This window comes from Scaptodrosophila lebanonensis, unplaced genomic scaffold, assembly GCF_003285725.1.
Source record: "Scaptodrosophila lebanonensis strain 11010-0011.00,11010-0021.00 unplaced genomic scaffold, SlebRS2 tig00000053-arrow-pilon, whole genome shotgun sequence".
NCBI lineage: Eukaryota > Metazoa > Arthropoda > Insecta > Diptera > Drosophilidae > Scaptodrosophila > Scaptodrosophila lebanonensis.
The window spans coordinates 12,096,174-12,120,211 of NW_022060548.1; the positions used below are offsets into that span (position 1 = coordinate 12,096,174).

General features: G+C 38.3%; 1 long non-coding RNA gene across 1 annotated transcript in view; it reads left to right on the top strand.

The window, feature by feature from the left end:
- The first annotated feature begins 7,520 nt into the window (after positions 1–7,520).
- LOC115624160 overlaps positions 7,521–24,038 on the top strand; it is a 31,456-nt gene continuing 14,938 nt past the window's right edge. Inside the window, exon 1 of the long non-coding RNA XR_003995434.1 lies at positions 7,521–7,578. This is a non-coding gene — a long non-coding RNA (uncharacterized LOC115624160). The remainder of the gene's footprint in view (positions 7,579–24,038) is intronic.

A 24,038-nucleotide genomic window follows, 5' to 3' on the forward strand; every position in this document is an offset into this window, starting at 1 on the left:
CTTAGTATAGAGTTGCTCATAGTCTAGTTTCTGGTAGAAGGAAAGCTCTGATTCGCTTTTATTCTGCGTGTAGTTCCAAAAGCGCTCAATGGCTGGATAAGGCACACTGAGGTCCTGATAGATGTAGGCGCGTACAAAGTCCTCGAATTCTGGAGTCAACATATCCCAATCTCTGGTCTTGAAACTAAATGCAATTTTTATGTAGAATTGACAGCCATTTCTTGGCCCTAACTTACCGTCGTCTGTCCACATGGAATGTTTTAGTTTTCCAGGCTGGCATTTCGCAAACAGCAATTGTCGGAAATGTGATCAACTTTCCGGAGCCAAAGCTGCTCAAGACCATGATGAAAGCGGTCTCATTATAGAACATGAAATAGATGCACAGCAGATATGCGCCCAGACCCAAGGCCGATGTCAAAAGGAGCAGCCAAAGCCAGTGCTCTGTGATGTGATAGCTGGACAGAGAGCGGACAGAGAGCAGTGTTGGCAGATATTTCTGAATGTCAAATTCATGTGAACAAATTCTTACCCCGAGTCAAACAAATAACGCATCCCCACAATTGTGCCATTGCGGCAAAACACTTTGAAGTCGTCGAAGAGGCGCCTCCGAATTGCCAGACATCGATGCCACAGCCAGACTAGATTTTGTCCGCTTCCATCAATATTGGCCATGTTGTGGCAATTGACAAATGGCCAGAAAACTTACCGCTATTTATGCGCAAACTTTCAATGATTGACCATTGACCAGCCATCAAGTGCCACATTTACCATGTGGCATGTCATTAAGTGCCACCCACGACTCACCCCTCATCCATCACGAATAACGAATAACGAATGACCACCCGCCCTTCGTCAAGGGCGTACGCCCCCCCTCCCACCACATAGCTTTCAGCATTCTTGTGCAGTAGTGCACAAGCTCGCAAATATTATTTTTAATCGCTTTAACCAAAACACTGGATGCTGCTCATAGTAGCAGAAAAAAAACGCAGTGAAACTTGCTGCAAAAGCAGAAAATATTCCAACAGTTAACACCCCCCGCACTTGCATGCTTCAAATATTTTCCGATATTTTCCGAGAACAGCGCGGTGTAAAAACCATATTTAACTCACTTTCCTGTAAGCTCCAAACAATATCCATTTCATTGCGCTTTCGATTAAACGCTTTAAGGCTGCAAGTGCCCGAAAGTGAACTTTATTTCCCAACACATATTTTGTATTTTATTATAAAATTGGTTAATTGAAAACATTTTTAAATACATTCATCGCGTATATAAATGGGATCTTAAAAAAAATAATTGATGGTGCTGAATCATTAAGGAAAAGCATCCTCTTTGCTTAATATTAAATTAAATCAAATAATTATATGGACTGGCCATGAATTTGAAAGCTGTAATTAATTTCGTAATTTATTTATTTATTTATTTAAAAAACTCACAATAATATTAATAAATATTCATTTGAAATAATAAAAGAAAGAGAAATATTAACGAAAAATTATAGTTCCACAATTACAAAAATTCGTTAAAAAAGAGCCGAAATTTTAAAGTTAAAATATTATTATTTTTTAAATTTATATTAAAATGTTTCATTCTAACCTGAAGATATTCAGTATACTTGATCTATTCAAATAGACAGAGCTCTCAGGGCCAAACAGACGACTAAATTGATTGTAAATGGTACAAAGAAAAAGTTAATTTGAGTAACAAAAACTAAAGACTCGATTTAACCAATGACTAATTGATCAAGAAAATGGCCAGAGCTAAATAAAATTGTCATAATTTAAATTAAAACATAAACTGAGTGGATATTAATCTAAAGTGGAGGATTATTATTATAACTGTAGTGCAGAAACTCAAAAATGTAGTTAATTCAAACATATTCTAAAAGCATTTACAAATAAACTAGTTAGGGAAAGTGCATTGCGAATACAAATTCCCAAAATAATAAAATTTATGTTGTTCTTTTTATTTTTTGAAATTAACACAACATTTATTGTCCTTCAAATATTTATGTTATTATTAAAATATGTGTGGTCCTTTAGGCATCCCCCCACCTTTGTTCAAAGCTACGCACGCCCTTGTCCTGCCCTGACCACTCTACACATTTCGCTCTTATCTAGCCCACTTTTATATTCCCTGTTTCGATTGGACTGTTATTTTTTTGGCTCGCCATCGGGCGTTTAATTATGGCCGCCATAATGCGCACAAATAGCAGGTTACATTCAATTTGACATGTAATTTTATCGTTTGAAACACAAACTTTATAGATCTGTACATAAGTCACCATACCACCATCACCAGCACCCCCCTCGCACACACACACACACATGCAACTCAAATACACATACATATATTTTATTATTTTATTATCTACTGTTTTATAACTTTTTCGCTCTAAGCTGGCACTCAAACTTTCCGCACGTTTTCCGTATAAAAAAAGTATAGGAGCGAGAGCTGAATATACGTTACTCTAGACGTTAGCCAAAGCTTCCGTCAGCAGATTTGTGTTCGACTGAACAACGCAACACGCCCCCCTGTACGCCCCCCTTCCGATGGGACGCTTATAAGACGCGGCAAATGGCGCAATTGTGTGAAAGTTGAAAAACGTTTTTGGCGAAATGTGCGCCACTAAACAATGCCATAAAGCGTCAAACTTGTCGATACTTTTTTCTGTTTTTTTTTTTTTGTTCCATCTACTCCATTCTTGTTGTCCTTCGGTTCGTTCGTGTTCGTTGCTGTTCAGTACCAGCGATTTGATATCTCAGCACTCGCTTCATATTGTTTGTCTGCCTGTCACAGCGGCCCCCGTCCTGCGAGCCTCTCCCGCCACCCATGTGGCCTGTCTGCCAGTCAGCTTCAGTTTCAGTTTCAGTTGCTGTGGCTGCTGCTGCTGCTGCCTCTGTCTGTCTGTCTCTGTTTCTGTTACTGTTTTTCTTGCTATTTTTACTAGTTTGTGTGTACTTTGATAATAACAATAGAGGGAAGCGACACAATCGCTTACAATCTTGGCAGACAAAAGTTTTCAATTTGTAACTAGTATTGTTTGTTGCTTTTGGGTTTTATGTAAATTAGCTCATGCGTTTTTGCATTTCCATTCGATTTCGTAGCCATCGTCATGGTTGTTGCCATTGCTGGTCTGGCCTGGGCTGGCCCGGCATGTCCTGGCTATCAATGTCCTTACACTTCATTTACTTTGGTTGCATTCTCGCAAACGCTTGCAGCTGCAAAACTCAACTTAACAGAACACATAAAAATCCAAAAATTTGTAATAAATGGCCATATTAATGCGCTAGTCTGTCCGCCCCAGTCTCTCTATTTCTCAATGTTTCCGACTTCATTGTCTCTCTATTCCCCATTTACAGCATTTAGCTGACTAATTTTAAAAGCATAAAATTACCACAAGTGTTTGGCCATCAAAAAGCACCACAACTTTATCCATTAATCATTTATGGCGTTCGGGCGCCACTTCACAATGCCGTCCAACACTTTTCGCCACCATAACTTTTCAACTTTTCGCAAAACAATGCACTTTTATAGCTAACCCACACAAACAAACACTCTCTCTCTCACACACACACACACACACACACACACACACACACACACATACACAAACAATTACTTGTAGCCATTCAAAAGCAATCAAAGCTACCTATTGAATCGTAGTTCGTGGCCTTGCCAGCAACATTTGTTTCCAACGGCCGGCCTTTCTCAACCAAAGAGACTGGCGACGACAAGCGTGCGGGCGGGCGAGCGAGCCTGAGAGAGAGAGACAGAGAGAGAGAGAGAGGGAGAGAGCGAATGACATCTTTATGCCGTTACTTGGCTGTGACAAACATTAACCAAGTAGAATGGCAAATTCAAGAGCGCAAGCGAGAGCGAGAGCGAGAGAGTTTACAGTTTTCCGTTTTCCATCTCGTTTCACTAAACAGTAAACCTTTGCCTAATAAATATTTTGCAGACCTAATAAAACGCTTCAATAATTTAATTTCTGCATGCATACTTATGTATATTTGTTATTTGTTATTTTGTTGTTTTTCCACGGCAGTTAAAAATGAATAGAGCGCACAACAGAGCGGAAGTGCAATTGTTCTCCATATAAATCGGAAATTTACATTTGCGCTACACGCTTATTTAAATAACACAAAAGGTTACATTTTCTACATATCAATAACTTTTGCTTCCCTATGCCCGTTTTACGACTTTCGCTTGAATTGCAAATTTAGATTTTGCTTACAAAATGCCATAAATCACACTCCTCGAAGTCGCATTTAAAATTATCATTTTCTAAAGGCTTGTTTTGTGCTTTGGCAAAACATTAGAGAGAAATATTACGCATACGCCACCAACGCAGCTCTATTTATATTTTGGTCATAATTCATTATATTATTGGGGAAAGAAACGAATTTGAGCACATCTAGAAGAATTTGTATAAAAACATACAAAAGTGAACAAATGAACAGGAAACCCCAAAATATTTCTCAATTTTTGATTGGATAGGGAAATGAGTGTCAATAACATAAAGTTAATTTTACAAATCATCACTTAAACAATATTTAAAATTTTGATAAAAAATTTTAATATTTGCAATTTGAAACTAAAATACTTAAACTATACATATTGCCTATCAAGAGAAATATAAATATATTTTTAAATACATATATCAAATTAAATTTCTTTCTTATAAGCTATTTCAAGTGAATTATAAATTATTCTTTTTGAACAAAGCAGTGATATTTGCCCTTCAATTTAAAATACAGCACGTAAACGTATAATATTTTTGTTGATATAATATAGCAATATTAAACATTTGCTAAGAAGAACTTATCGACAAATAGTACAAAGTAATTAAGCGTAAATGTCTTTGCAACAAATCATCATACATAATCATTTAATGAATAAATTTAATAACCATGCCACTTTATTGACAATTAGATGTGATATATTGCTTCCTCATATCGGCCTGGAGCTTTAGATAGCAATTAGAGATCATGTTTATTACTTGTTCTATTTACTTACTTTTCATTATTTTCTGTGTATATTTCTCATATTGCTCGTTTAAAGTTGGTTAGCAACAGAGTAATTCCTCACTTTTCAAATTTGAATAAGAACCATTCGTAAATGTGATTTTCAGCATCGAACTCTGATTTTCTTTTATAATTGCTGAATTGCCTACTGAAGCATACTCGATACAAACTAATTAGGCAAAAGAATTTAAATTCCTTTTCCAATAAATCACCATAAGCAATCGTTTAATGGAGAAATTTAATAACTTTGTAGGCAAAGAAAAATGTATTGCCGAGGGCAATGACTGACTTAGTTGTCAATTTTGTTGTCTAATTGAAAAGTAAAACATTTTACAGAGGTCAAGTGGAGCAAATGCTAATTTCCGTTTATTTATTCTGGCGTGGCATTAAATGTCTCGCAAGTTGACTCCCCGAATTGAGGACACCTTTCCTCAGCAGTGCAATGTCTAATGATTATGGGCTCTAAAAGGTACTGGCCCCCCACAAAATAATAACAACACGGAAACGACAACAAAAACAACAAGAACAACAAAGTAAACATATGTCAATTTTCCACTCGAATTGCGATGCAAAGATGGTGAAAAACGTAAAAATAGAACAAACCAATGAGCGGTGGAGAGCAACCACCGGGGAAAGCAACCACCTAAGAACGTAAACGTTGGCATTTTTACATTTTTATTTGGCAGTGCCAACAAAAGTCGATTTTATTGAAAAATTTTGCTACTTTCCTTGGCCTGGCCGTTGGTTTCGTATCGTTTCAATTTTTTTCTCTCCCTCGTTTTATTTTTTTTTATTTTTGCAATAATTCTACAACATTTTAAGAAGTTTTGCCATGCGCCGGACACGAACATTGTTGATAAATATTGGTTTACGCCATACGCCCATACAAGGTTTCTCGAGTTGCTGGTTGCCTACAGACCGCCGGTGTCCCTCTCCCGTTTTCCCGCTTCCCCGCCCCCATGGTCAATTGCTTGGCAACGTTGAAGGACATGGGATGCATAGACGACGCCAAACCAAGGCAGACCAGAGGAGACCAGCACAGACGATGGCGATGACAAACCTTTTGTGTGTGTGTGTGTGTGTGTTTCTGGGCTTTTTGTGGTGGGTGTGGGCGGGGTGGGGAGGGCTGCCGGGTTATGCAGACGTCAGACCAATGTCAAAACAGAAAATTGCTGGGCAACATGTAATTTTCATGGTTAGTTACATTTTTATTGTGACATTAAGTGGTTGGAGCTCAGCTGCTGTCGGCATTGCTGCTCAGCCTTTTTAGGCAGACTCTCTGCCTATAAATTGATTGCAATTCCATTGAAAAATATCAGAAGATTGTCTTAGTTTGTGTGTGTGTGTGTGTGCGTGTATGTGTGTGAATGTGCGCCTGAGGCACGATAATTTCTGATAATATGCGTCTAATGAGCGGCTGTAAATGCGTTAATAGCATTAGTTATTGAGTTAAAGCCTTGCGTAGCTGTGCTCCATCGGCTATGGCTATTTGACTTGTACGTGCGTATGCGGGAAATGGCGGACATGAGAAGTTAAACAAATGTTTTTAATTGTATGTTTAACAATTTGATGATATACCACAATGAAAAATACATAAGCAGACAGGACTTCCGTGCTATTTTCACTTTGAAAGAAAAATAAATCAGCATTGCGTTTAAAAGTAAGAATTCGAGAATGGAATAAATGAACATTCCACTTTAGGAAGCTTTCGAAAACTCATAATTTCATTAATATCTTTTTAGGAAAAAAAAAAATAGATGAAGCAAGTCGAGATGGAATGTTTCAGTCAGGGTGGAATGTTTCCTCCACAACTCACCTGTTGAGTGAATCTCTACTTTCCTTTATGAAATCTTAATTTCATTTCAACAGCCATAAGTTGCGTTCGCATTTTTATAGTTGGGTATGTAAAATTCTGCGGCGTGTTATGTGATTTCCATTTTACAAACATGAAAGACGAACATATTTATACAATGTGTATTTTTAAATTATTAAGAAAAATAACTTTAAAACTTGCGCCCTTGTATTCAGCGTATTTGTGTTTTTAATAGCACAGTCTCATGAAAATATTCCATTATGTACGGCTTTATGCACACAGTCGAATACACACACACACACACACACACACACACATTTGAATACAGTGCGTATACGTTATTTCGATTTAATTTCATTGCAATCAAAAAGAATTTAATTGAACGTAAAACTTCTTGCTTCCTGTTTGCCAAAGACGAGCAAACAATTATGCGTAATTGGTATTACTACTCTTATTGTTTGGCTAGGCGCGAGGCCTGTTTGAGTTGTGCATTCAAAATTTAAATTAATTTCGTGTTAAATAATGGGGCCATTAGCTAAATGATGGACACAGTTCTCTATGTGACAACTTAACGCAATTGCCTCTATTTGTGAAAACTAACGAGTGAATAGAGAACGTTTTCTTGCAAATTATTGACATTTTTGAAATATTAACATATATTTTTCCTTGTTTTCTTTTAGAGTCCAAACTGAAGAATGTTTTTTGATGATGCTCACACTTTTATGGGAATGGAAACCGGGGTATGTGTTTTATTCACTTTTATTTTATTTTTTTTTTATTATTTTAATCAACTATCACAAAATACGTTGCATTCTTTATAACTATGCCTATGTTGCCTCTCTTAGAATATCAGCTCTCTTGTTTTCGTCCCTCATCTTCTGTCTTATTCTCCATCATCTTTCTTCGTCAATTTCTATCTTATTCTTCATCGCTTTTGTTGTTTACAATCCTTACTCTTCTTCCTTATTTTGGTCATTACTTTTGGTCATCATCATCCCTCTTGTGGATCATCATCTCTCTTATAGCTCATCATCTCCTTCAGTTTTCATCTTCGCTTATATTGTTCATCATCTCTCTTCTTGTGCATCATCATCTAATTACCAAGTTCTGACATCAATATAAAAACGACTTTTCTGTTTCTGATTGGTCAACCATGGTCATTAATTTGAACCATTTTCCATAACAAATTTCCCTAACTATTTCATCATTAGCTCAAGCTAGCACTAGCATATGCTATTTACTAATTTGGACAGAGTGCAGCAGGCAGAAAGTGAAAAGTTTTCACTGGACACAAGAGTTGACTTCGAAGGACGTTAAGTTTCTTTTGGACTTTACAAACTTTAACAGGCGTCTCTTGAAGGGCAGAAATTGTAGGTTGATGCAAATCTCTATTCAAGGGATTTCCAAGGTATTTTCTCGAATTAAGTTTAAGGATAGATAAAACAAATATACATAAAAGAAATTCCAGCTCTGCATGCTTCGTATTTAAAGCATTGAATTATTCGCATATCTTTCAGGACGAACATGATACATTCATTAGAAAATGGGCGTCATTCGACCTAACGTTTTGTTTACATGCAGCAACCTCTGACCCACATTATTTGACACGATTTAGCTGTGCCACCAACTCTGAGACGGCCCTCAACCCTTCGTCGGCCATTTATTTAACTTAAAACTCATCGAAGGCCCAAATGGGCGCCCGGTTTGTTTGGCGCGTTGTCATGGCAAGCGTTTTCTTTAGACTAAATCGCTTGGCTCGTTGATCCCGTGCTCAACATTTGTGTTAATGCTAACTATCTGGCTGTTGTTCTTCGCATTATTATTGTTTTCGCTGTTGTTGTTGTTGCTGTTGTTGCTGTTGCTGCTGCCGTCCCATACTTTAGCACAGTCGTGACCTCAAAGCCGCCCCCAAAGTACGCGGCAGTCAAACATCGCACAATAAATCGCAACTCGTTGTGCTTACCAGCATAATAAGTACTTTTATGTAATCCTTTGCGCGGCGGCATTCACGATTACGCCCAGTACCTAAACGAAAGCAAACACACGGCCCACAGTGGCACAAATCTCCAGTCTAGCCACACAAAAAAGGCACTTTCCAAATTGAAAATTTCATGTGATGATGAATAACCGAAGATGTACCTTTTGGACATCAGTTTGTTTTGAAAATAGTTTCTAATTATGAATACATTTTTATATTGAAAATATTAGTTAGTTTGAATAAATCTAGACATTAGCTTGAAGATTCTCTATATAACTTGTCGATACATTTTGTAATTGTTTTTTTAAAAAAGAAAATTGATATATTTTGAAACTAATTTCCAAAAAGAAAAACCTTTAAAAATATTTGTTTGAATGTTAGTTAGTTTGAAAGACATTAGCTTAAAGACTTTTCTATATGATTTGTCGATACATTACGAAAATATTTTGAAACTGATTTTAAAAAATGAAAATTTTAATATTTGGAAACTAATTTCCAAAAAGAAAAACATTAAAAATATTTGTTTGAATGATTATAGACATTAGTTTAAAGACTTTTTTAAATAATTTGTGGAGACTTTATTAAAATATTTTGAAACTGATTTTGAAACTAATTTAAAAAAATTAAAATATAAAATATTTGTTTAAATGAGTCTACTTCTTTGTATAATTTGTGGATACAAATTAATTAACTTTTTATATCGATGGACCGCCTTTGGTCCCACATAGACCAAGTTGGTCATTATTGGCATCGGGTAATTGGAGACCAGTTCGGAGAGGAGATTAACATTCTGTTTTGAGGGAAGCCGGTGTACCCATATGGGGTATACTACCAGTGTTGAGCGGGAATAGATGAGGTGTTCTTGCGTTCCTTGCATTCCCTGTCTCTATCTTCTGGGGTAATGTGTACTTTTTTGGCGAGGGCAGATACTAAGCAGTGACCTGTGAGTAGGCCTGTTATGCGAGTGCATTCCTTGGTCTGTTGTCAATCATGAATTGGCCGTGTTAATCAGCAATGGTAGATGGTCAGCATACCCTCATCAGATATCTCCACATCTGCCATCCTCCAGCAACTCTTCTCGATTGTTCTCTGTATTTCCTTTGTGGCTCCCGAGAGTGTTTTTGATTCGTCCCATGGTGCTTTGTAGGCATTACCAGGCGTTAGGCATCAGGTTAACGATACCGTTACCTTTTTGAGGCGACAACTAGCATGCTGTGCGGCACTTGAAGGTGCCATGCAAGGGGGGTCGTGAGAGTTGATATGAGAATTAGAAAGAGAGAGAGGGTTGCGGATTGTGGGGCTGCCACGTGCGTTTGGGCAACTCGTAGCTGGCTTCTTTGCATTTTATTGTCGGTGTCTGTGCCAAGACGGTTCTTGATATTGTTGTTGTTGCTGTTGCTATTTCTGTAGTTGTTGTTGCTGTTGTACTGTCGTTATTGCTTGACGCTGTCTTGTTGTTTATGTGCGGGCATCAAAACGCTATTATGCCAAGACTATGATGGCGCACATACCGCCATCTACACACACACACACACAGACATACTCTTTGAGAGTGTAGTTGTTGTATGTATGTATTGTGTAGGTAAGTGTGTAAGCTGTAGTTTACAAATAAACAGCAAGTTAACAATGCCTGCTGCACACTCTTTGTCGCTCCTTCTTCTTCAGGCAGGCTTGTTAACGCCCCTGTTTTGGTGGCTGCCAAAAACTTTTCAATGCTCTGTTATTAGACCAAAAATTAAAGACTTTCCCCGCTCGACTGCCTAGGCATTAGTGAGGTAGGAGGTGGCATCAGGAGCCGGAGCGGGTCTACGGATGCCCAAAACAAATGAGCTTTGCACGTACAAGTAAGTAAACAAAAGCATCGCCTCAGTAGCTTCCTTCTCCTTGCGGCCGTCTTTATATTGTTCTTCTCTCCATCTCTCCGTCTCGCCATCTCTCCGGCTCCCCAGCACTGTGTCTCTGTGTGCAGTTGTTGTTGCCGCTGGCAGCTTGCAAATTATTTTAAACAAACTTCACAGTTTATACAACTCGTTGGCCAAGACATCGAAAGCGGCTTCGGGAACAGCACGGTCTGTTTAGTTCTTCGGCTGTTTCTTGCTTGTTTTTCAATCATTATTCAGGCGGGCTTTGCCAAGGCTTTTTACCAAAAAATATTGCACACACACACACACACACACATCCGCACACACATAGAAATGGTGTAAATATGTGCGTGTGTCAGTGTGTCCGTCTGGTATCGTGTTTTACACGCTTTTAATTAAAATGGGGGTACGATTTTTCACTTTTCCCCCAGCTTAGAGTGTGATTTATGAAACTTGCTTTCATATGCTCCATCTACACATATACAACTAGGTATATAGTTTCTATATATCTGGGTGTATGTGTGTGTGTGTGTGAGTGTGGTGTGCATACCAGGTTATACACACATGCCATCTGCACAAGTAAATTCTCCAAAAGCCTGCCAGACTCGCACACCCATACAATACTCTGCCTGTTTTTCAGTTTTAATTGAAAACAGTTTAAAGGTCAGTGTGTGTGTAGGCTTGCGGCCAAAACCAGGGGGAATCACATACATATATATTCTGTACAAGCTTTGCGCCTCTGCACATTTTTCAGAAATTTATTAAGACAATAACGTTGAACATAATGTCAAAATCTGAAAATGTCATCTACAGGACATACGAGTATACTTGTGGTACCCCATATACACAGCAGGCAACCGATATTGATAAAACGCTGCAAAAGTATGCCTATTTATATACGATAGTAGTGGCTGTGTTTGAAAATATTGGTCATGCATATGAAAAAAGGCTTCATTGAATTTATGGGACTTTTTGTTTGCGATTTCGATCTAAGTATTTCTATCGTACTTCAATTTTACACCTAAATATATAACTAAGTATCGCACTTTAGTAGTTTCGTACCTCAGTACCTGTACTAAACCTCAGTATTGTGCTTCAGTTTCGTACCTCAGTATTTTATTCAGCTTGGTACCTTAGCATCGGTCTTCAGTATAGTACTTCAACATCGTACTTCAGTATTACACCTCAGAAGCGCATTTTTGTACCGTTCTTCAGTACCGTACCTAATTATCGTACTTCATTATTATAACTAAGCAACGTACCTTAATATCAGAGCTAACTAAAAAATTCAAGAAGGCTTGGTACATTGGCACTAAAGACAACTCTTCAGTACCTGATCTCTGGAACTGTGTTTAGAATTTTGAGAATACATTTAAAATACATCACTCCAATTATTTTGATTCTTCGATACAGTGCAGCCATCACAGAAGAGAGTTTTTGAAGGCGACAGGCTGCAATAAATTATGGTATTTCCTTTTGCTTTGTCCACTATATCGAGCGTGCATTGTTGAATTGTAGGGAGGGCAGGCCATTAAACGTGCCCGTTATCAGCGAATTTCTGGGACCAGTCGTTGGCATCACATCAGGTCGTTGGGCCCATGTGATTAGTAAGAAAAAAAGCCAGGCACTAAGTATGCCACACAAAGCACAATTAATAGCCCTGAAGAAGGTCCCGATGCTCACACATACTACACACTATATGTTCTGCTTGTCTGCTTCTGCTGCCACACACACACACACACACACACACACACACACATGGTATATTGATATATACATAATAAGATTATGAGCAGCGACGTTTAGTTTAGGTGCCATTATCAACGACATAGATTTTGTTTCATTAAGAGGCCAGAAAAGCAGCAGAAGCAGAAGGAACAGCAGCAGCTGTAATATCGTCCTGGTACTTAAGGACAGAGCACGGAGGCGTCGCCTTAAAGCCCACTAAGTGACGCATTAAGTGCGTGTCTGTTACATATATATACACGAGTATAGCATACCCATATACATAGGTATAAAGGTCAAGAGGGCACTAGGCCAGCAAACGAGAAAAATTAAACAAAAACACAAAATGTTTTTGGCTTGCATCTATGTTTTTGTTTTTGTTAAAACTGTGCTGCCCGAGGTGCACTTTTATTTTCTATTTTCTTGCTCCGTCGCATTGTTACCTTTAATTTTGACAGAAATAACAAGGCAGTTTTCTTTTTTTCAAAACATCGATGTTTAAATGCCCTACAAAAATCGCTTATCTATGCGCTTTTGTCTCAATTGGAACGCTATGTGGAAATGAATTTTACTACTCGGCATTTATACGAGTACATATTTTTTATATAGTTATTGCGCATATGCACGTGCCAAAGCTACGGGGCTTTTTCAATTTTTTTTGGCCATTTAAAATATGCATAAATGTAACCGAAAATATTTGAACAGTTCTGTCATGCACTGCTAACAAATTTATGCCAAAAAAAAAAAAAAAAAAAAAGCATGCACTTATTTAATTGCCGATGGCAAAACTAACTAAAACCTGTTCATTCGACAATACCGAAAAAACGTCCAAAAACAATGAACTCGCGCATATTTAGACGAGGGTCCTTTATAAATTTATAGAAGGAAAAGGAAAGGATGTCTAGATGTCTATGAAACATCTCTAGTTATTGTTAATTATGCAGCTGTAATAGCCAAGTTCAAAATTCATTTTATTAGTTCCAGTAAAATTTACTGCATTAGTTGAATATTTATTTAATTTTTAGCTCATGGAGAGCAAATTGAATTAGTTTAAAAAATTTTATTGGCTATTTAAAATATCTCACATGCTGACAGTCCAGTATGTGATAAATAACCTATTGTGATGGAAATGAATTTTTATAAGTTTTAAGCTATTTATATAATTAATAATTCTATACATAAATTTTTTAAATATTTATTTTAAAAGTCCTCAAAAAGTTACATAGAGTCTGAAATTTCTCCATAATACATTTGTAAAGCACGTTATATTTGAAGGACCCTGTTCAGAATCTTTAATTTTGTTTAAGATAGATGAATTCGTTATGGATACGACTTGTTAGTATTCACATATAGTCAGTATAATAGTCATCTCATGGTTTTTATATTTAATGCAAAAAGGACGCGTGAAAAGCTGTATGCTACAATGAATTATTGAGGAAGACATGGCACCTTGAAGTAAAGAAAATATTGCAGTTTCCCCGCAAGAACGCACGAAAATATTCGGTCGGAATCGTGGCGGCCAATTTGCATAAACTTAGCTGCGAGTTGTTGGCCGCAGCTACCGTGCTCTTCCGCCTTTCCGCAGCTTTTTCCCAACATGAAAGCATGGCGGAATAAAAATTCAGCTGGAAGGCGTAGCTTATTGCCGAGACAGCAGCATATGTTAAAAGGAATTCGTGTCTTTTTTTTGCAAAGCTAAGAAATGTCAAAAAATGTTGCAAAAAAAACTCAAAAACATAAAACAAACTATAAAAGGGAAATTGTGAAATACTTTCATCCTAATGTCAGGCACTGCTACTCACACATCTCCACTCGTTCCTACACTTGTCCCCTATATGAATTGGAGAGGTCTAGCCAAGGGTTTAATAGCTACTTGTACTTGTACTTTGATACCGCATCAAATGTCTGAGTAAATCAGATAACACAAAAGGTTGGCACATAAATCTCATTTCTGCCAGCGCTTTAATATTTGCTCGCCAACACACACATAAATATTTACATATTTGCAGAGTGCACAGATATCTAGAGTTTATTCCAAAATTTTCATCTTCAGAGCTAAACAGCAGCAGCTGCGAGACAAGGTCGCTGTGCAAAAGCAGCAGCAGAATGCTTATTAAAAATTAACATAGACAAACAGAGACATGCTTACTCGTATATGTACATGCATATATAAGGCAGGAACTTCCCAGACGCTCGCTTTAATTTGGCTACATTTGGTGAAAAGCGGAGCGCAAGAAAAGATTTTAAAAATAATCAGCTGTTTATAGCGACAGCAGCTTTCGAACGTGGCTAATTGAGTTGCAATTTTCATTTAATAGCGTTCAAATGATTTCCAAAAATGTTTCCTACTTTTCAGGGTGGTTGTTGATTGTGAAGCGAAGGGAATATAAATTAAAAAGTTAGATAAGTCGATCAATTTTGTATAATTTCTGTCAACTTATCAATGTGGGTTACTTTTTTGCTTGTCTTTGCCGCCTTTAGACTCTTTGGCTCAAAAATTGGAGAGGCTGGTGAGGGAAATTCAATGCCGCCATCCCGTCTGGTCGCAATTAAAGTATATAATTATTTTAATTATGCTGTCTGTCTTATTGTTATATGATTAGTTATTTATTTTAAGCACTTTTCGTTTGTAGATGCGTCGACCTGCTATGGTGTCAGAAGAGGCAGTGTGGGAGCTAATTTCTTATGCGCCACAAAAGTCGTACGAGTATAGTATTTATTAATTTATGCTTTCTGATCAACTCTTTCGCGCTATTTTCCCATTTATAAATTCCTCGATTTTAATTACGGTCTGAGCTATTATTAATGTATATTTTATTCATTATTTATTTAAATTTTCTTTGAGCTCTTCTGTGAATGCTTTATTATCTAGAAGGACTTTTTCGGCCGATAATTTATGGTTTGGCGACTTCGTTCAAACTTGTGCTCTCCTTTTTGCACATAAATAAGACCTCGAAAGATTTAGTGTCACAACTACAGATATTATTGTTGAAACTTATGGATATGAAAATCGCAAAGTTCTTTTTTACCCCGAATATGTCTTTCACAAATGCGCAAATTTGTAGTAATTGTTATCAAATAATTTGTACATTAAATTAAAAAATGACTGCTATTAAGTGTTTTAGAATAAATGTTTTAAATAAATTACAAAAATGATGAACAAATTGCACGGCTAACATTTTTAGTGTTCAGAATAGCTTACATATTTAAAAGGAAGTGTAGCTTGATTGCCGATTGTCTTAAAACAAAGGCAACGATTTTTAAATGCGTGCAGCAAGCATTAAGCCGAAGGACATGCTGCAAATCGATAAACCCAAAATCAATAGATTTGACCAGCGAACATGGGTTTGCAATTCAGATGTCAGTCAGACAATCTGATTCAAGTGGCAGACGCAGAAGAAACTGCCAAACAATTTAGTTGCTGCACAAGTCTAGGCAGCATATTGGGGAATTGACAGCCGCAGGGACAGGAGCCCAGCAACGAAGACTCGACTACACTGACTGAAGTCAATCAGAGAAGGGCACTGCAAATGAACTAAAGCCTTGCAGGATAATAGAGTCGAACACACCTGCCACTCTCCAATTACAATGTCTGACAGTTTAGTTTTAGAGCTCATTGTATGAACTAAGTAATCATATATATATAGATTTTATAGCTTAGCAAATAATTATTGTTGCTAGCAAATAGGACGAGCAACGCAATGAAGCCAATTTGGTGAGTGTATGAAGGACATTTACTGCCTCTAATTGCTTCGTCCTGTTCGTTGCCATTTAACCATAACAGTTATCCAATTATGAACCGTTATGGAGCATTTGGTCTGCTCTGCTCTGCTCTGGCACCCCAGCCTCTGCCGTTCAATTAAAGCTCGTTATGTGGTTTTTTGGGGCCATAAAAGTTTGTGCCTTTTTCGATTGCATTTAGGCTCGATTTTCTGGTCCTTTAATATACACGTTCGGAGACGACTATAAAAATTAAACGCCGGCCAATGAATGAAGCTGTCAAACGAATTGCAGTCGAAGACGTGACAGTTTTCTATGCTTTGTTTCCTTTTCGGAGAGGGAGAGAGAGAGAGAGAGAAGTGGAAAAATGGAAGGGTATGCATAGAAGTGGACAAAGGATACATGACACTTCCTCAGTATAATGCTTCTCTTTGTGTGTGTGTGTGTGTGTGTGTGAGCGCATATTTTTGGCTACAAAGCCATTATCCCTCCACTTAGCTACATGGAGGTCCTCTTCACTTTTTTAGCACACACACACACACACACACACACACACACATACGGAAATACGCACTCATATGTTCTGGTAAGCCCTACATCTATTTTACATTTCCACATCATTTGTTCTAGCCATGAATTGAATGTATTATAAAGCGTTTGCTGCACACTAGGTGGCAAAGCATTCTGCCATCTGGCCATTTGCGTTCTTGGACCGCTGAGAGGTGGACTGGGGAGGGGGGGTGAGAGGGTGTCCTGCGAAAGTGATGTAGCGCATAATGATAACGTGCGGGCTCCCTCCAGGACAACAGAAAGGGAAAAACGGAAAAAGCAAAAAAATGAAGAAGAAAATCCATTGCCCAGCTCTTGGGGGCACAAGTGTGTGGCATGCTAACCGACTTTTTATTGGCATATGATTATGGGAGACATTTTTTATGTGTGTGTGGCTCAATTTTGTTAGCAGCTAGATGGCTATCTTAAACATACTTACACAATCATTCCCCATCCCCCCACCGACCCCCTTCACCCCACTCAGCTTTTGTTGCTTTGCATGCGCATAAACATAAAAGAAAAGCGGGCCGGCCTCGCAATATACATACATACTATATGTATATAAAATAAAATTGAAATATTTACAAGCATGTGTAAATGTTTTCACAATGGCCCTTCCAACATTTCAATGCGTCGCATTGCCTCAATCAACTCTGCCATCCATTTGACCAATATAACAACAACAGCAATAACAACAATAAATTCATAGCAGCCATCTGTCTATCTAACCATCTATCTATCTTTCCATCTATCCATCCGACCATCTGTCCATGTGTCCATCCATGGCTATATCGTAGCCAACTATGCCAACTGCGGAGTTAACGCTCGCACTTGCTGTCAACTTGTTTGTTTGCCAATGGCAAGCTTAAACGGCATTTGTTGCACACACGCCGAGTGGCCGAAGGCTCTGGTGGTTAACAGGGGATACTGGGGGATAGAGGGGGATCGAGAATTTATGAGCAAGCCGTTTACCTAAACCAAACACACAGCCAGCGAGCGCATTAGTTCGCCTTTGAGGCACTGTTAGTGGTTTGGTTCCTGTTCCTTCGCTTGAGTGCTGCTTTGTTGTTGGCTCTCGCTTTAGTTCCAGCACTATTTGCATGATGCACCGTTATACGAGTACGTCTGTGTGTGTGTGTCTGCTTGTGTGTGTGTGTGTGAGTGTGTATGTGCGAGTATACTGCTACTGATGTGTGTTTGTGTACTTTGCTTTGCTTTGGCTTCGTCTTGCCTCGTTGCACTGCAAAACGCACAATTTCAATAAACGACGACGCCAGCGCCAACGTCGGCGTCGACGTCGGCGACAGTTAACTGCTCATGCAAAATTCCACAGCATACTTCTGGGCGCTGCATTCTAGTAGCCCAGAACTTTTGGCGACAATACCAACATGTATGGCAACTTTGAACTTCGCTTCGCATCGCACGCTCCCTCCCTCTCCCCTCCCGCTCTCTACACCCTTCAACCTTCACTCTCTCGCATACTGTTTACATTGTTTCAAAGTTAAATGTCATTATGGACAGGCGGAGAAGGCAGTCGGCAGTCGGCTGTCGGAAGTGGGGAATGGGGAGTGGGGCAGACTCGCTCCGCAGCGCGCTTTGATGCCTGAGCGGAGTGTTTGCTTTTAAACAAGTGTGTAAGCACGACTCCTCCGCCACACCAAGCAGGGTTGGAAAATTGTCGAAAATGTGTCAGGGGGTGGATGGAATTCTGCAACGCATTAAAAATTCACAGCAAAATCACTTATGTCCATAAAAGTGACGCTAAAAAAAGCCGCACACTGATTAAGGCAACATAAGTAGCTTTCATAGCTCATACAAGTAATTCAATTTTAAATTTTGCTGTCATTGATGGCTAAGATGGAAATCCGCAAATGGGAATTTATTTAATCATAATAATAGCCGAAGCTAATTACTAAAATAAAGCAAAGTTCAAATTTAAATTTATTTGTTGAAAAATTTAAGTTCTACCAGCATTTAGTTTACACCATTCGGAGCCAGTGACACGATCGCCCGAACATTTTCCCCAAAATGACTTGCAGGCAAGTTAGGCTACCCCCAGCAGAAGAGTCTAGAACAGATTGTCCAATCGTGTGCGTAAAGCTTTACCCAAAAACAAGCAAGGCACAATTGACGGCATACTACTTAGAAAGTGCTGTTCCTGATGACCGTTTCAACTACTCTCCCCGGCAGCTAACAAGCCGATTTATGGGACTGGTCATCCCGAAGGCTTCAGGCCCCTCTGGCAGATGCGCTGCCAGAGGGGCAGAAACTATGGGGACAATCAACAAGCATTGAACAGATTGTGGCGTGATAGACTCCTCTGTACATCAAAAAACATATTAATTCTGCAGCTTGTCAGCAGCTTTCTAAACGACAGAAGCTTTAGAGTTGATGTTGGTGGAGAGTAATCCGCAGAGGTGTGCCCCAAGGCATTGTTCTCGGTCCTGGAATATAGGAATTAAATGCAGTAAGTGCCAAGACCATCCTCATACTAGATAGGACACTGACCTTCAAAAAGCACATAACCGTGGTCGAGCGGTCGGTTCTGGTAAAGGCTGGCAAAATGGCATGGCTGCTTGCACCTAGAAACAAACTGCCTCTGTCGCTCCTTTTTTTGGGGAATTGCAGCGCCTCTTGACTTTGTTGCTGTTAATCCTTTGGTTCAATGGCTCAAAAATGGCGTCGGTTTGGAAACTGGTCGCCAACCCTGTTGCCAAGCACCCAGCACCCATCTATCTACGAGTTTCTATCTATGAGTGCGCATCAGTGTGTACTACGAGTATACGATATGTGTGTTTGCTTGTCTGTTTGTGCGTGTGCAAATGTGTATACGTGATGAGCATAAAATGCCACGCGAAAATGAAAGCACAGAGACACACACGCACACACACTCAGCCATAGACATAGACATAAACATACTATACTCGTACACATGCAAACACTTGCAGATAAATGCGTACAATTCATTTGTAAGCACATATCCCTCCTCCCACGTCCATCGTCCCAGCGCCATTCTGCTATTCTGCCATTCAAGCATTCAGCCATCCTACCAAAACAGTCAAAACATTTTGCGATTGCGTCTATGTTGGGGCGTCGCATCCCATCGCGTTGCTCTGGCTGTGCAAGTTAGGCAAAGCGCTTGATGCTTCACTCTTGATTTTCTGTTTGTCCTTCGTCGCTTCATACGAGTATAGCGTCATGGCCCAGTCACGGCTATATAGTCACAGCTATATCCATCGGTATGGCTACCAGCTACCCCTTTTCGCACTGACGCGGGCAGAAGGCGTTGTCACTTTATCTTAATGTGTTACCACCTACGACTTGGCGTGGCAACGTTGTGGCTCCACTTGTTGTTGTTTCTGCTTCTGTTGCTGTTGTTGTTGTTGTTGCTGTTGCTGTTGTTGTCGGTGCTGGCGATAGCGCTGAATGGCAAACACAGCTGCGCTCACTCGGTCTGCACTCAGGAAAACTGAAAATAGGTGGAAGCTGAATTCCAAACCCAAGTCCAGTGGGGCCGCCTTCAACAACTTTTTAATCTTGCACAATTTCCAGCTAAACAAATCAGCAAAGTTGGCCGTTTCTCACACCAGATATATACAATAATACTTCAGATTCGTTGAATGCCACCAACAACTTTTAGTTCTCCCGTTGGAAAATTCTGCATTCAAAAGTTTGAATTTAGTTTTAATATTATTTGCATTTATTTGATTATAATTATATATACTACTTGAAAATATATAATTGGTTTTAGTTTGGAAAAATGAAGATTACTTCATTATACTATGTTTTAAATAATTCCATCTACTATCATACATTGTTAATTTGATTAAAAAAATATATATATTTTTATGTTCACATAAAATAAGTACGTATAAGTAAAATGAAAATACGTAAAATATTTAAAAAGCTGGTCGGAGAAATGTGACATCTGGTTGACATCTGCCCTGCTGGTCATTGATTTCCAGCAACAAATGCGAGCAAAGACTTGTTTTAAATAAATAATTATAGAATAATGCACAACGTTATAAAAAATCAATGTTCATTGATACGAATTTTCTTTTTTAAAAAAAGAGCAAATAACCATTATCAAATCATTTCATAAAAAAATGAAAAACAAATAACGTATTGTTTCGTAAATATATTTTTAAAAACTTGATAAAAAAATAAAATCAATCAAAATATAAGGAAAAATTAAATAACATTTTTAAAAATATTAAAAACTATAATTATAAAAAAGGTGAAAAGCGCTAAGCAACATTTAGTGTTTAGCACTGGAATAAGTTCCCAAGCTATAAAGTTTGGCAATAATATACAAATAAAAATAAACTGCTTGTTCATATGACTATATACTTCAAGTGAACAGTGAATTGATAGCCATCGTCTCAATATACTGTATAAGCTAACTTTACTTTTTTATTCTGCGAATAGAATTGCTTGCGCTACCCTTTATTCTTTACACATACATTACATTTATTTACAGAATTGAAGCTTCAAATAGCTTCATTTTCTATTCTTCTATAACAGCTATTACTTAGCTATTGAATAAGTGCATGTAGTTTTTGAGATCCCACCTGTTTTAGAATGTAACAAAACAATTTTCATGCAAAGTCTTCAACTGTTTTGCAACACACTGCTGATTGTCTGTTGTAGGCTTATTGTCCAACAGCCTAATTGTTGAGCATTACTGAACACTAGCCAGCCAGTGTTCCCTTCCATGCTTGATCGCAGCCCACACTCTGTACATTTCCGCTCTCTCGCACAGCTTTTCACACGGGCGCGTCCGTTTAGCATTTCAAAATTTGCATTTTTCCGGTCCGTGAATTCAAAGTTGAAACCGACAACTTGTTGGGCGCGTATTGCATATTTTTGTTGGGGCTTAACGAAAGCGACTTATATCGAGACCATTACACTTTTATTTTTTTCACCATCGTTTTTCTCTGAGTGTGTCTGTTGAGGGTTTGTGTGTGTGTGTGTGTGCTGGTGTGTGTCTGCTCAATGTGTCCCTGCGGTAGCATAATATCATCATTTATTGATCCGATTTATGTGACAGGCAAAACTATTTTGTCGCTCGCCCCGCAGTTCTGGGCTTGGCCCGTTTTGCTTTATCTGCTCTGAATGGCCAGCTAGCGAGCAGCGTATCGAGGGCACGGCAGCACGGTAGCTCAGCAGCTCAGCAGCTCAGTAACTCGACAAAAGTGTGAAAGTGTTGCGCTCATTCACGCGTTTGGCATTCCGATTTCAAATCACAAATTAACGCACCAGCTGACTTTAAAAGGGTTCCGACGATTAATCAATTGCGGCGAAGTTCATTTCTTTTCCTTTTGAGGCCACCTTTTATGCGAGCATTTCTCTTCTTGTTGCTGCTGCCAATGGCAGTGCTTCTGCTGCTGTTGTTGTTGTTGTTGTTAGCCAATCAAATGCATAATTTATATGTTAATAAATATCTATTTCGTTTTTGTGGCCAGAACACGAAATATAAATTACAAATGTATGGACGGAGTTCGAGTCACAGACAATGCAAAAGCTTAATTTACTGACTTTATTGTTGACTGTGCATGCTAAAGAGGTGGACAGAGGCGCTCCGAGGGGGGCATCACAATCAGTTGTTGGCATGATTCAAGCAAATCTGCCAAAGGCACGAGCCCCGATTGCCAACGGCCGATTGCCCGTCCGGGCACGGCACGAGACTCTGAAACACTACGTGTACCGGACATGCTCATAAATCAATGCTGAAATCAAATAGTAGTTTTATACGGCCAAACGAGCGAGCACTTCACTTCGCCTCACACCACGCCACCCCCATCCTTTGTAATGGCAGGTCCTACCAGACGGAAGCGATGGAAATGGCCAACAAGAACTGGCTGTGGCGGCCACGACAGCGTCACTGCCAACGCCAGCAAATATGTTTGATTTGGGCCCAGAACCGAGATCTGCGAACCGAGAACAGCAACTGAATCAGAATGAAAAACTGAATGAGAAAAGAATTTGAAAAATACAGACATACATATATTTATATACATACACAAGTATATGTATATTTATGTTGTAAAAACTTTGCTGCACGCTCTGAAGCTTAAATACACTTTAAAATGCATTCTAGTGAACCAATAAACTTTTCCTTTGTAGCTCCAACTCGTCCATTTTACGTCCAATACGATAAATAGTTGTCCTTTCTTCTATGATGTGCATATCCTATTACACACAAAAAATATATCTCTGAGTCTGGCGCTGAGTCTTTTGTTGTTAACAATTTCAACAGCTTTATGACAAAACATTGTATCGCAACCAGTTCGCTGAAGGACCAACTCATTACATTGTTAAAAAGAAAGTGGTTGTCAGAGAAAGGCAGCTTAAATGCTTAATTTAAACATTAAGAAGCTTTAAGTTTTCATTAAAATGTTAAATGACATAGAAAGGCTGAGGTTTGCTCAATAAATTAGTAAATGGCGTAAATTCTGTTACAACAAATGGTTAGATCAGCTTATAAATTTGATAAAAAGGTTCACAAATATTTGAATTTAAATTAAATTACAGGAAAAAAATAACTACAATACACAATTATTTTAAATAATCATTCTAAAATGAAAGTATACTACTATCATGTTTTAAATATGCTATAAATATAGTTTTAATACAATTCTCTTCATGAAACCATAGTTTTAGAACACTTCTTAAATGGTTTGTTTAAAAACTGCTATTGCTTCAGATCGGCAGTTCTTTATTTATTTACAATTTAATCTTTATTAGCAGTTAAGCATATAGGTCACTTGAACTAGATTAAAACCCCGCCCAGTTGCCATCATAAATGACTGAAGCAGCAACCTTGCTATCGTGCTGAAGTTAAAAACAAAACTCTAATTAACTATTTATTTATTTAGCATTATTGTTATATATTAATCTGTCTTAAATCTAACATTCCCTTCAGCCATTGTTTTTAAATTATTCAAGCACTTCAACTTTTTATCTGATTTTCTTTACAGCATCTTCAAGTTCATATTTGCTAATTAAACTATCGAGTCGATAAGTGGACTGTCGACTCGCCCCAAAATTTACTATCTAGTTTATTTTTTTTTTTTCAGGGAAAATGGCTCTGATTGGCGCAGTGCCATGCTTTTGCATTTCCCTCTTCCACCATTAGCATGCTTGAGTAAATTAAAAATTAGTAAGCAGGAATTCTGGGGGGAAATAAATAAAGTGCTACTTAACAGAATAAAACGAGAAGAAATAAACAGGTTGTTAATATTGCTCCCAAGACAACAAACACAAAAATGTCATCGTTTGACTCACAAATCAGTCTAATTTATTCAATGAACCATCATTTCGTAAACACCATAGAATTCTATCAACAGCCTGGATGAGGACACAT